The sequence below is a fragment of the Macaca mulatta genome, chromosome 20 (genome assembly GCF_049350105.2).
Source record: "Macaca mulatta isolate MMU2019108-1 chromosome 20, T2T-MMU8v2.0, whole genome shotgun sequence".
NCBI classification, from domain to species: domain Eukaryota; kingdom Metazoa; phylum Chordata; class Mammalia; order Primates; family Cercopithecidae; genus Macaca; species Macaca mulatta.
Window position 1 is genome coordinate 41,345,937 of NC_133425.1, and position 14,864 is coordinate 41,360,800.

Here is a 14,864-nt window from a genome sequence, read left to right on the forward strand (position 1 = left end):
GAATCTGGGTGCTCCTGTATTGGGTGCATATATATTTAGGATAGTTAGCTCTTCCTGTTGAATTGATCCCTTTACCATTATGTAATGGCCTTCTTTGTCTCTTTTGATCTTTGATGGTTTAAAGTCTGTTTTATCAGAGACTAGTATTGCAACCCCCACTTTTTTTTGTTCTCCATTTGCTTGGTAAATCTTCCTCCATCCCTTCATTTTGAGCCTATGTATGTTTCTGCGTGTGAGATGGGTCTCCTGAATACAGCAGACTGATGGGTCTTGACTCTTTATCCAGTTTGCCAGTCTGTGTCTTTTAATTGGACCATTTAGTCCATTTACATTTAAGGTTAATATTGCTATGTGTGAACTTGATCCTGCCATTATGATATTAACTGGTTATTTTGCTCGTTAGTTGATGCAGTTTCTTCCTAGCCTCGATGGTCTTTACATTTTGGCATGTTTTTGCAATGGCTGGTACCGGTTGTTCCTTTCCATGTTGAGTGCTTCCTTCAGGGTCTCTTGTAAGGCAGGCCTAGTGGTGACAAAATCTCTAAGCATTTGCTTATCTGTAAAGGATTTTATTTCTCCTTCACTTATGAAACTTAGTTTGGCTGGATATGAAATTCTGGGTTGAAAATTCTTTTCTTTAAGAATGTTGAATATTGGCCCCCACTCTCTTCTGGCTTGGAGAGTTTCTGCCGAGAGGTCTGCTGTGAGTCTGATGGGCTTCCCTTTGTGGGTAACCCGACCTTCCTCTCTGGCTGCCCTTAAGATGTTTTCCTTCATTTCAACTTTGGTGAATCTGGCAATTATGTGTCTTGGAGTTGCTCTTCTCGAGGAGTATCTTTGTGGCGTTCTCTGTATTTCCTGGATTTGAATGTTGGCCTGCCCTACTAGGTTGGGGAAGTTCTCCTGGATGATATCCTGAAGAGTGTTTTCCAACTTGGTTCCATTTTCCCCCTCACTTTCAGACACCCCAATCAGACGTAGATTTGGTCTTTTTACATAATCCCATACTTCTTGCAGGCTTTGTTCATTTCTTTTTCTTCTTTTTTCTTTTAGTTTCTCTTCTTGCTTCATTTCATTCATTTGATCCTCAATCGCAGATACTCTTTCTTCCAGTTGATCGAGTCGGTTACTGAAGCTTGTGCATTTGTCACGTATTTCTCGTGTCATGGTTTTCGTCTCCTTCATTTCGTTTATGACCTTCTCTGCATTAATTACTCTAGCCATCAATTCTTCCACTTTTTTTTCAAGATTTTTAGTTTCTTTGTGCTGGGTACGTAATTCCTCCTTTAGCTCTCAGAAATTTGATGGAATGAAGCCTTCTTCTCTCATCTCGTCAAAGTCATTCTCCGTCCAGCTTTGATCCGTTGCTGGCGATGAGCTGCGCTCCTTTGCCGGGGGAGATGCGCTCTTATTTTTTGAATTTCCAGCTTTTCTGCCCTGCTTTTTCCCCATCTTTGTGGTTTTATCTGCCTCTGGTCTTTGATGATGGTGATGTACTGATGGGGTTTTGGTGTAGGTGTCCTTCCTGTTTGATAGTTTTCCTTCTAACAGTCAGGACCCTCAGCTGTAGGTCTGTTGGAGATTGCTTGAGGTCCACTCCAGACCCTGTTTGCCTGGGTGTCAGCAGCAGAGGCTGCAGAAGATAGAATATTTCTGAACAGCGAGTGTACCTGTCTGATTCTTGCTTTGGAAGCTTCCTCTCAGGGGTGTACTCCTCCCTGTGAGGTGTGGGGTGTCAGACTGCCCCTAGTGGGGGATGTCTCCCAGTTAGGCTACTCAGGGGTCAGGAACCCACTTGAGCAGGGAGTCTGTCCCTTCTCAGATCTCAACCTCCGTGTTGGGAGATCCACTGCTCTCTTCAAAGCTGTCAGACAGAGTCGTTTGCATCTGCAGAGGTTTTGGCTGTGTTTGTTATTGCCCTGTCCCCAGAGGTGGAGTCTACAGAGACAGGCAGGTTTCCTTGAGCTGCTGTGAGCTCCACCCAGTTCGAGCTTCCCAGCGGCTTTGTTTACCTACTTAAGCCTCAGCAATGGCAGGCGCCCCTCCCCCAGCCTCGCTGCTGCCTTGCCGGTAGATCACAGACTGCTGTGCTAGCAATGAGGGAGGCTCCGTGGGCGTGGGACCCTCCCGGCCAGGTGTGGGATATAATCTCCTGGTGTGCCCATTTCCTTAAAGCGCAGTATTGGGGTGGGAGTTACCCGATTTTCCAGGTGTTGTGTGTCTCAGTTCCCCTGGCTAGGAAAAGGGATTCCCTTCCCCCTTGCGCTTCCCAGGTGAGGCGATGCCTCGCCCTGCTTCAGCTCTCGCTGGTTGGGCTGCAGCAGCTGACCAGCACCGATTGTCCAGCACTCCCTAGTGAGATGAACCCAGTACCTCAGTTGAAAATGCAGAAATCACCGGTCTTCTGTGTCGCTCGCGCTGGGAGTTGGAGACTGGAGCTGTTCCTATTTGGCCATCTTGCTCCGCCCCCCCCGAAACTCCTTTTTGATGTGTGAATCCATCTGAAACAATTAAATATTTATTTGATTCAGCAGGTTGAAAACACTTTTTTTTGGGAGAATCTACAAAGGGACCTTTGGGAGCCCTTTGAGAGCTATGGGGACAACACGAACATCCCTAGAAGGAAACTAGAAAGATGCTATTTGTGATGCTGATGAGAAGTATGGATTCATCTCACAGACTTTAACCATTCTTTTTATTCGGCAGGTTGGATACATTCTTTGTGGAGAATATGCAAAGGGACATTTGGGAACCATTTGAGGCCTATGGGGCAACACAGAGTAGCTCATATAAATATTAGTAAGAAGCTCTATTTGATACTGCTTTCTGATGTGTGGATTCATCTCACAGAGTTAAACCTTTCCTTTGATTCAGCAGGTTGGAAACACTCTTTTTGTAGAAATTGTGAAGGGACATTTGGGAGCCCATTGAGCCTTATGGGGAAAAAGCAAATATCTCCTCAGATAAACTAGAAAGAAGCTATCTGTGAAACTGTCTTGTGAAGTGTGGATTCATCTAACAGAGTTAAACCATTCTATTAATTCAGTAGGTTGGATGTACTCTTTTTGGAGTATCTGCGATAGGACATTTTGTAGCCCATTGAGGCCTATGGGGGAAAAATGGAATATCCTCAGATAAAAATAAAAAAGAAGATACTTGAGAAACTGCTTTGTGATGTGTGATTCATCTCACAGAGTTAAATCATACTATCATCAGAAGTTTGGAAACACTCTTTTTGGAGAATCTACAAAGGGACATTGGGAGCCCATTGGGGCCTAGGGGAAAAATAGAATATCCCCAAATAAAAACCAGAAGGAAGCTATCTGTGAAACTGCTTTGTGATGTGTGAATTCATGTCACAGAGTTAAACCATTATGATTCAGCACATTGGAAACACTGTTTGTGGAGAATCTGTGAAGGAACATAGAGGAAGACTTTGAGGCCTAACAGGAAAAACAGAATATCCCCAGAAAAAAACTGAAAAGAAGATATCTGTGAAACTGCTTTGTGATATGTAAATTCATCTCATAGAGTTAAAACTGTCTTTTGATTCAGCAAATTGGAAACACTCTTTGTCTAGAATCTATGAAGTGGCATTTGGGAAATCATTGAGGGCTATGGGGAAAAATGGACTATCCCCTGATAAAAACTAGAAAGAGCCTATTTGAGAAACTGCTTCATGATGTGTGGATTCATTTCACAGACAGAAAACTTTCTTTTGATTCAGAAAGTTGAAAAGACTCTTTTTGGAGTGTTTACAAAGGGACATTTGGGAATCAGTTGAGGCCTATGGGGAAATCCGAATATCACCAGAGAAACACTAGATAGAAGCTATCTGTGAAAGTGCTTTATGACGTGTGGATTCATCTCACAGAGTTAAACCTTTGTTGTGATTCAAGAATCTGTGAAGCGACAGTTGGGAGCCCATTGGGGCCTAAACAGAAAAAAAAGAATACCCCCAGATAAAAACTAGAAAGAAGCTATCTGTGAAACTGCTTTGTGATGTGATGATTCATCTCATAGAGTTAAACCTTTCTTTCGATTCAACTGGTGGGAGACAATCTTTTTACAGACTTTGCGAAGAAACATTTGAGAGACAATAGAGACCAGTGGGATAAACTGAATATTTCCAGATAAAAACTAGAAAGAATCTATCTGTGAAACAGCTTTGTGTTATGCTTATTCATTTCACAGAGTTAAACCTTAGTTTTGATTCAGGAATTTGGAAACACGCTTTTTGAAGTATCTGCAAAGGTACATTTGGGAGCCCACTGAGGCTTATGGGAATAAAATAAGTAACCCTGGAGTAAAACTAGAAAGAAGCTATCTGTGAAACTGCTTTGTGATTTGTGGATTCATCTCGCAGAGTTAAACCATTTTTTTAATTTAGGAGGTTGGAAACACGTCTTTTTGGAGAATCTGCAAAGGGACATTTGGGAGCCCCTTGAGACCTATCGGAAAAATCCAAATATCCATAAAAAAACTAAAAAGAAGCTATCTGTGAAACTGCTTTGTGATTTGTGGATACATCTCACAGAGTTTAACCATTCTGTTGATTAAGCAAGTTGGAAACACTCTTTTTGGAGAATCTCTGAAGGGATATTTGAAAGGCCATTGATGGCTATGGGGAAAGATAAATATTCCCAGATGGAAATTAGAAAGAAAGTATCGTGAAACTGATGTGATGTGTTGATTTACCTCACAGAGGTAAAGCATTCTTTTGATTCAGGAAGTTGGAAACACTCATTTTGGAGAATCTGCAACAGGAGATTTGGGAGCCCATTGAGGCCTATGAGGAAAAACTGAATATCCCCAGATAAAAACTGGAAACAAGCTGTCCGTGCAACTTCTTTGTAATGTATGCACTCATCTCACCAATTTAAACCTTCCTTTTCATTCAGCAGATTGGAAACACTCTTTTTAGAAAATCTGTGAAGAGACATTTGGGAGCCCCTTGTGCCCTATGGGGAAAAACTGAATATCCATAGATAGAAATTAAAAAGAAGCTATAAGTGAAACTACTTTGTCATGTATGAATTTGTCTCACAGAGTGAAAACTTTCTGTTGATTCAGCAGGTTGTAAACACTCTTTTTGGAGAATCAGCAAATGGACATTTGGGAGCCTATTCAGGTCTATAGGAAAAAAAGGAATATCCCCAGATAAAAACTAGTAAGAAGCTATCTGTGAAACTTTTTTGTGACGTGTTGATTCATCTCACAGAGTTAAACATTTTGTTTTTAATTAAGCATGTTGGAAACATTCTTTTTGGATAATCTGAGAGGAAACATTTGGGAGTCCATTGAGATCTATGGGGAAAAACCAAATATATATAGATAAAAACTAGAAAGAAGCTATCTGTGAAACTGCTTCATGATGTTTGGATATATCTCACAGAGTTGAAACTATCTTTTGATTCATGATGTTGGAAATACTCTTATTGGAGAATCTGCAAAGGACATTTGGAGCCCATTGAGGCCTATGCGGAAAAACTGAATATCCCCAGATGGAAACTAGAAAGAACTTATCTGCAAAACTGTTTTGGGATGCGTGCATTCATCTCATAGAGCTAAACTTTTGTTTTGGTTCAGGAGATTGGAAACCGTTTTTGAAGAATCTGTGAAGGAACTTTTGGGAGCTCATTGAAGCCTATGGGTAAAAACTCAACACTCCCAGATAAAAGCTAGAAAGAAGCTCTCTGTGAAACTGCTTTGTTATGTATGGGTTTATCTCACAGAGTTAAACCTTTCTTCTGGTTCAGGAATTTGGATACACTCTTTTTGGAGGACCTGCCAATGGACTTTCAGGAGCCCATTGAGGCCTATGGGCAAAAAACAAATATCCCCAGATAAAAACTAGAAAGAAAGCTATCTGTGAAACTGCTTTGTGATGTGTGGATTCATCTCACAGAGTTAAACCTTTGTTTTGATTCAGCAGGTTTGAAACATTCTTTTTGGAGGATCTGTGAAGGGACATTTGGGAGCCCATTGAGGCCTATGGGAAAAAAACAATATCCTCAAATAAAAACTAGAAAGGAGCTATGTGAAATTGCTTTTGATGTGCACATTCATCTCACAGTGTTAATTTTTGCTTTTGATTCGGCAGGTTGGCAACACATTTTTGGAAAACATAGGAAGAAACTTCTGGGAGGCAATTGTGGTCAAACAGGAAAAAGGAATATCTCCAGATAATAACTAGAAAAAACTGTGTGAAACTGCTTTGTGATGTCTGGATTTATCTCACAGAGTTAAATGTTTCTTTTGATTTGGAAACCCCCTTTTACAAGAATCTACAAAGTGACATTTGGGAATGCATTGAGGTCTATGGGGAAAAAACGAATATCCACAGATTAAAAACTAGAAAGAGACTATCTGTGAAACAGCTTTATGATGCGTGGATTCCTTTTACAGACTTAAACTTTCTTTTGATTCAGCAGGTTGGAAACACTCTTTTTGTAGAAACTCCTAAACCACATTTGAAAGCCCATTGAAGCCAATGGGAAAAACCGAGTATCACTCGATAAATACTAGAAAGAAACCATCTGAGAAACTGCTTTGTGATGTGTGGATTCAACTCACATAGTTCAACCTTTCTTTTGATGCAGCAGGTTGGAAATACTCTTTCTCCAGAACCTATGAAGGGACATTTAAAAGCCCATTGCGGTCTATGCGGAAAACCATAATATCCCTGGATAAAAACTAGAAAGAAGCTGTCTGTGTAACAGCTTGTGATGTGTAAATTCATCTCCCAGAGTTAAACGTGTCTTTTGATTCAGCATGTTACAAAAACTTTTTTTTCTAGAATCTGCGAAGTGACATTTGAGAACCAATTGAGGCCTATGGGGAAAAGCCAAATATCCACAGATGAAAACTAGAAAGAAGATACTTATGAAACTGTTTTATGATGCATGGATTCATCTCACAGAGCTAAATTTTTCTTTTCATTCAGCAAGTTTGAAACACTCTCTTTGTAGGATATGGGAAGGGACATTTGGGAGCCCATTGAGGCCTATGGGGCAAAACAAAATACATCCATATAAAAAGTAGAAAGAAGCTATCTGTAAAACTTTTTTGTGATGTGTGGACTCATGTTAGAGAGTTAAATCTTTCTTTTGATTAAGCAGGTTGAAAACACTATTTTTGGAGAGTATGCGAAGAAACATTTTGGAGCCTATTGAGGTTTATTTGGAAAAACTGAATATCCCCAGATAAAATCTAGAAAGAAGCTATCTGTGAAACTGTTTTGTGATGTGTGGATTTATCTCACAGACTCTAACTATTCTGTTGATTAAGCAGGTTGGAAGCAGTCTTTTTGGAGTATCTGTGAAGGGACATTTGGGATCCCGTGAGGACTACAGGGAAAAAACAAATATCTCTAGATAAAAAACTAGAAAGAAGCTATCTGTGAAATTGTTTTGTGATGTGTGGATTTATCTCACAGAGTTAAACCTTTCTTTAGATTCAGCAGGATGGAATCACTCTTTTTGGAAAATGTGTGGGGAACCCTTTGAGACCTATGGGGAAAAACAAAATATCCCCAGATAAAAACTAGAAAGAAGCTATTAGTGAAACTGCTTTGTGATGTGTGGATTTATCACACAAAGTTAAATCATTCTTTTGATTCAGCAGGTTGGAAACACTCTTTTTGGTGAATCTGTAGGGCACATTTGTGGACCCCTTGAGGCCTATGGGGAAAAACTGAATATTCCAAGATAAAAATTAGAAGGAAGCTATCTGTGAAACTGCTTCGTGATGTGTTCATTCATCTCACAGAGTTAAACCATTCCTTTGATTCAGCAGGTTGGAAACACTCTTTTTGGTGAATCTGTGTAGGGACATTTGGGAACCCATTGAGAACTATGGGGAAAAACCAAATATCTCCAGATAAAAACTAGAAAAAAGATAACTGTGAAACTGCCTTGTGATGTGTGGATTTGTCTAACACAGTTAAACCATTCTTTTGATTCAGCAGTCTGGAAATCCTCTTTTTGGAGAATGTGCAATAGGACTTTTGGTAACTCATTGACAACTATGGGGAAAAATGGAATATCCTTAGATAAAAAAATGAGAAAGAAGCTATCTATGAAAACACTTTGTGATGTGGGTATTCATGTTACAGAGTTAACATGAATCTTTTGATTCAGCAAGTTGGAAACACTTTTTATAGAATCTGTGAAGAGACATTTGGGGACCCTTTGAGGGCTATGGGGAAAAACTGATGATCCCCAGATAAACACTAGAAACAGGTTATCTGTGAAACTGAATCATGATGTGTGAATTCATTTCATAGGCTTAAACGTTTTTTGATTCAGCAAGCTGGAAACTCTCTTTTTGCAGAATCTTTGGATGGACATTTGGAAGTCCATTGAGGTCTATAGGGAAAAGGTAAATATCCCTAGATAAAAACTATAAAGAAAGTATCTGTGAAACTGATTTGTGATGTATGGATTCATCTCACAGAGTTAAACCTTTGTCATGATTCAGCATGTTAGAAAAGTTATTTTTTGCAGAATCTGTGAAGAGACATTTGGGAGTGCATTGAGGTTTATGATGAAAAACCAAATATTCCATATAAAAACTAGAAAGAAGCTGTCTATGAAACCACTTTGTGATGCATGGATTCATCACACAGAGCTAACCCTTTCTTTTGATTTAGTAGGTTGGAAACACATCTTTTCGAGAATCTGTGAAGGCACATTTTGGAGACCTTTGAAGTCTGTGGGAGAAAAATGAATATCCCCAGATAAAAACTAGAAAGAAGCTATCTGTGAAACTTCTTTATGATGTGTGGATTCATTTCATAGAGTTAAAACTTTCTTTTGATTCAGCACGTTGGGAACACTCTTTTGGGAGAATCTATGAAGGGACATTTTGAAGCCCCTTGAGGCCTAAGAGTAAAAACAAAATAATCCCGGATAAAAACTAGAAGGAATCTATCTGTGAAACTACTTCATAATGTGTAGATTCATCTCACAGAGTTAAATGTCTCTTTAGTTCAGCAGGTTGGAAATACTCTTTTTGGAGAATGTGTGACAGGACATTTGGGAACCCATTGAGGCTTTGGGGAAAAATTGAATATCTCTTGATAAAAACTATGAAGAAGGTATCTGTTAAACTGCTTTGTGATGTGTGGCTTCATCTCAGAGCTAAACATGTCTTTTGATTCAGTATGTTGTAAACACTTTTTTTGGAGAATCTGTGAAGAGACATTTGTGAGCCCTTTGATCCTATAAAAAAATACTCAATATCCCCAAATAAAAACATGAAAGCAGCTATCTGTGAAATTGTTTCATGATGTGTGGATTCATCTTACAGAACTAAATCATTCCATTGATTCAGTAGTTTTAAACACTCTTTATGGAGAATCTGTGAAGGGACATTTGAAAATCACCCAAGGTCTATGAGAAAAAACTGAATATCCCCAGATAAAAATGAGAAAGAAGCTACCTGTGAAACTGCTTTGTGATGTGTGGATATATCTCACAGAGTTAAAACTTTCCTTTGTCTCAGCAGGTTGGAAATACCTTTTATGGAGAATCTGTGAAGGGACATTTGGGAGGCTATTGTGGGCTATGGGGAAAATCCAAATATCCCAAGATAGAAACTAGAAAGAAGCTATTGATGAAATCGCTCTGTGATGTGTAGATTTTTCTAATAGAGTTAAAACATTCTTTTGATTCATCAGGTTAGAAACACATTTTTGAATATCTGTGAAGGGACATTCGTGAGCCCATGATGGCCTATGGGAAAAATACGAATATCCCCAGATAAAAACTAGAAAGAAATTATTTGTGAAACTGCTTTGTGATGTGTGGATTTATGTCAAGCAATTAAAACTTTTCTTTGATTCACCAGGTTGAAAACACTGTTTTTGGAGAATCTGTAAAGGGACAATTTGAAGCCCATTGAGGACTATGTGAAACCAAATTTCCCTAGACAGAAACTAGAAAGAAGCTGTCTGTGAAACTGATGTGATCTGTGGATTTACCTCACAGAGTTAAACCATTCTTTTGATTCAGCAAGTTGGAAACACTGTTATTGGAGAATCTGGGAGGTATCATTTGAGACCCCATTGAAGCCTATGGTGAAAAACTGATATCCCTAGATAAAAACTAGAAAGAAGCTCTCTGTGAATCTGTTTTGTGATATGTGGATTACTCTCACAGAGTTTAACCATTGTTTTTATTCCATAGGTTGAATCCACTCTTTGTGGAGAATCTGCAAAGGGACATTTGGGAGCCCTTTGAGGCCTATAGGGCAAAAGTGAATATTCCCAAATAAAAATTAGAAAGAAGCTATCTGTAAAACTGATTTGTGATGTTCAGATTTATCTCACAGAGATTAAACATTCTCTTGATTCAGCAGGATGGAAAAACTGTTTTTGGAGCATCTGCAAAGGGACATTTGGGAGCCCCTTGAGGCCTATCAGAAAAAAAACAAATATCCCTAGATAAAAACTAAAAAAAAAAAAAAAAAAAAAAAAAAAAAAAAAGCTATCATTGAAACAGATTTGTGAGTGTAGATTACTCTCACAGAGTTAAACCTCTCTTTCTGTTAGCCAGGTTGAAAACACGTTTGTTTGAGAATCTGCAGAGAGACGTTTGCGAGCCCATTGAGGTCTATGGGGAAAAACTTAATATCCCCAGATAAAAATTAGAAAGAATCAATATGTGGCCAGGTGCGGTGGCTCAAGCCTGTAATCCCAGCACTTTGGGAGGCCAAGACAGGCGGATCACGAGGTCAGGCGATCGAGACCATCCTGGCTAACACAGTGAAACCCCGTCTCTACTAAAAAATACGAAAAACTAGCCGGGCGAGGTGGCAGGTGCCTGTAGTCCCAGCTACTCAGGAGGCTGAGGCAGGAGAATGGCATAAACCCGGGAGGTGGAGCTTGCAGCAAGCTGAGATGGGGCCACTGCACTCCAGCCTGGGTGACAGAGCGAGACTCCGTCTCAAAAAAAAAAAAAAAAAAAGAAAGAAAGAATCAATATGTGAAACTGTTTTGTGATGAGTGGATTCATCTCGAAGAGCAAAACCTTTCTTCTGATTCAACAGGTTGGAAACACTCTGGAGAATCTGCAAAGGTACATTTCGGAACCCATTGAGTCTTATGGGGCAAAACCGAATATCCCCAGAAAAAAAACTACTAAGAAGCTATCTGTGAAACTGCTTTTTGATGTGTGGATTTATCTCACAGAGGTAAAGCTTTCTTTTGATTCAGCAGATTGGAAAAATTCCTTTTGGAGTATCTGCCAAGGGACATTTTTTAGCCCATTAAAGTATGCAGGAAAAATCAAGTTATCTCTAGAAAAAAACTAGAATAAAACTATCTGTGAAACTTCTTTGTGATGCATGGATTCATCTTACAGAGTGAAACCTTTTTTTTTTTCTTTTTTTTTTTATTCAGCACGTTGGAAAGACTGTTTTTGAGGAATCCACAAAGAAACATTTGGGAGCCCATTGAGGCCTATGAGGAAAAACTGTATATCCCCAGATAAAAACCAGAAAGAAGCAATCTGTGAAAATACTTTTGATTTTTGGATTCATCTCAGAGTTAAACTTTTCTTTTGATTCAGCAGGTTTTTAACACTTTTTGGAGAATCTGTGAAGGGACATTTGGGAGCCCATTGAGGCCTGTGGGGAAAAACAGAATATCTCCAGATAAAAACTAGGAAGAAGCTATCTGTGAAACTTCCTTGTGGTTTGTGGATTCATGCAACAGAGTTAAAGCATTATTTTGATTCAGCAGGTTAGAAACAATCTTTTTTGAGAATCTGCAATAGGACATTTTGGAGCCCATTGAGGCCTATGAGGAAAAATAGAATATTTCCAGATAAAAATGAGAAAGAGGCTATCTGTGAATCTACTTTGTGAGGTGTGGATTAGTCTCACGGAGTTAAACCATAATTTTGATTCGGCAGGTTGGTAACACTCTTTTTGGAGGATCTACAAAGGGACAATTTTAGCCCATTGAGGCCTATGGGGAAAAACAGAATATCCCCAAATAAAAACTAAAAGGAAGCTAGCCGTGAAACTGCTTTGTGATGTGTGGATTCATCTTACAGAGTTAAACCTTTCTTTTGATTCCACATGTTGGAAACACTCTTTGTGGAGAATCTGCAAAGGGATATATAGGAAACCTTTGAGGCCTATGGAGAAAAACCGAATATACAACAGAAAAAAAAAAAAACTAAAAATAAGCTATCTGTGAAACTGCTTTGTGATGTGTGGATTCATCTCACAGAGTTAAACTTTTGTTTTGATTCAGCAGGTTGAAAACCCTTTTTTTCTAGGGTCTACAAAGTGACATTTGGGAACCCATGAGGGTTATGGGGAAAAAACGATTATCCCCAGATAAAAACTAGACAGAGGCTATCTGTGAAACTAGTTTATGATTTGTGGATTCATTTCCTAGACTTAAAACTTTATTTTAATTCAGCAAGATGAAAAGACTTTTTTTGGAGAATGTACCAATGGACTTCTGGGAGCCCATTGAGGCCTATGGGGAAAAAACCAGAATATCACCAGAGAAACACTAGAAAGAAGCTATCTGTGAAGCTGCTTTGTGACATGTGGATTCATCTCACAGAGTTAAACTTTTGTTGTGATTCCCCAGGTTGGAAAAACTCCTTTCACAGAATCTCTGAAGGGACATTTGGGAGCCCATTGACGCCTATGGGGAAAACCAAATTTCCCGTATAACTACATAGAAGATATCTGTGAAATTACTTTGTGATGTGTTTATTCATTTCACAGAGTAAAATCTTTGATTTCATTCAGCAGATTGGAAACACGCTTTTTGAAGTGTCTGCAAAGGGACATTTTGGAGTCCATTTAGGCTTATGGGAAGAAAGCGAGGAAAAAACTTGAAAGAAGCTACATGTGAAACTACTTTGCGATGTGTGGATTCATCTCATAGAGTTAAACCTTTCTTTCGATTTAACATGTTGGAAACATATCTTTTGGAGAATCTGTGAAGGGACATTTGGGAGCCCACTGAGGACTGTGGGGAAAAACCGAATATCCTCATATAAAAACTAGAAAGAAGCAATCTGTAAAATTATTTTTGATGTGTAGATTCAACTCACAGAGTTTAACCATTCTTTTGATTCAGCAGTTTGGAAAAGCTTTTTTTGGAGAATCTGCAAAAGGTCATTTCGGACCCACTTGATGTCTGCCAGAAAAAAAATGAATATTCTTACATAAAAGCTAAAAAGAAGCTATCTGTGAAAAGATTTTGTGATTTGTGGATTCCTCTCACAGAGTTAAACCTCTCTTTCTCTTAACCAGGTTGGAAACACTTTTTTTGGAGAATCTGTGAAGAGACTTTTGGGACCACTTTGGGAGCTGTGGGGGAAGACTGAATATCCCCAGACAAAATTTAGAAAGAAGCTATAGGTGAAACTGCTTTGTGATGTGTGGATTCATCTCACATAGTAAAGTTTTTCTTTTGATTCAGCAGGTTGGAAACACTCTTTGTGGAGAAACTGCAAAGGGATATTTCAGAGCCCATTGAGGCCTGTGGAGAAAAACAGAATATCTCCACATAAAACCACTAAGAAGCTATTTGTGAAACTTCTTTTTGATGTGTCGATTCATCTCCCATAATTAAACTTTTCATTTGATTCAGCAAGCTGGAAAAACTAGTTTCAGAGTAATTGCTAAGGGGCATTTAGGAGCCCATTAGGGTCTATGGGAAAATAACAGATAGCTCCAGATAAAAACTAGAATGAAATTATCTGTGAAACTTCTTTGTGATGTGTGGATTCATCTTACAGAGTGAAACCTTTCTTTTTGATTCAGCACCTTGGAACCACCATCTTTGGAGAATCTGCAAAGAAACATTTGGTATCCCTTTGAGGCCTAAGGGGAAAAACTGAATATGCCCAGACAAAAACTCAAAAGAAGCTATTTGTGAAATTGCTTTTTGATAACTCACAGAGTTAATCATTTCTTTTGATTTATTCAGCAGAGTGGAAACACTCTTATGGCAGAATATGCAAAGGGACATTTAAGAGCTCATTGAGGTCTATAGGGAAAAACCGAACATCCTCAGATAAAATAGTAAACAGCTCTCTGTAAAACTGCTTTGTGATGTGTGGACTCATCTCACAGAGCTAAACCTTTTGTTTTGATTCAGCAGGTTGGAAACACTCTTTTCAGAGGATCTGCATAAGGACATGTCAAAGCCCATTGAGCCCAATTGAGAAAAACCGAATATCTCCAGATAAAAACTAGAAAGAAGCTATCTGTGAAACTGCTTTGTGATGTGTGATTTCATCTTGGAGAGTAAAACCTTACTTTTGATTCACTAGGTTGAAAACACTCTTTGTGAAGAATCTTCAAAGGGACATTTGGGAGCCCTTTGAGGCCTATGAGGTGAAACTGAATATATCCAAATACAAACTAGAAAGAATCTACCTGTGAAACTGCTTTTTGATTTGTGGATTCATCTCACAGAGTTAAATCTTTCTAATGATTCAGCAGGTTGGAGAATTTTCTTTTGGAGAATCTGTGAAGGGACATTTTGGAGCCCATTAAGGTCTATGGGAAAAAACTGAATATCCTCAGATAAAAACTAAAAAGAAAGTATCTGTGAAACTTCTCTGTGATGTATTTTTTAATTGTAGAGTGAAACCATTTTTTCTTTGATTCAGCACGTTGGAAACACTGTTTTTGGAGAATCTGCAAAGAAACCTTTGGGAGCCCATTGAGGCCTATGGGGTAAAACCAAATATCCCTAGATAAAAACTAGAAAGAAGCTATCTGTAAAACTGCTTTGTGAGATGTGTATTCATCTCACAGATTTAACCCTTTTTATAATTTAACAAATTGAAAGCACTTTTTTTACAGAATTTTCAAAGTAA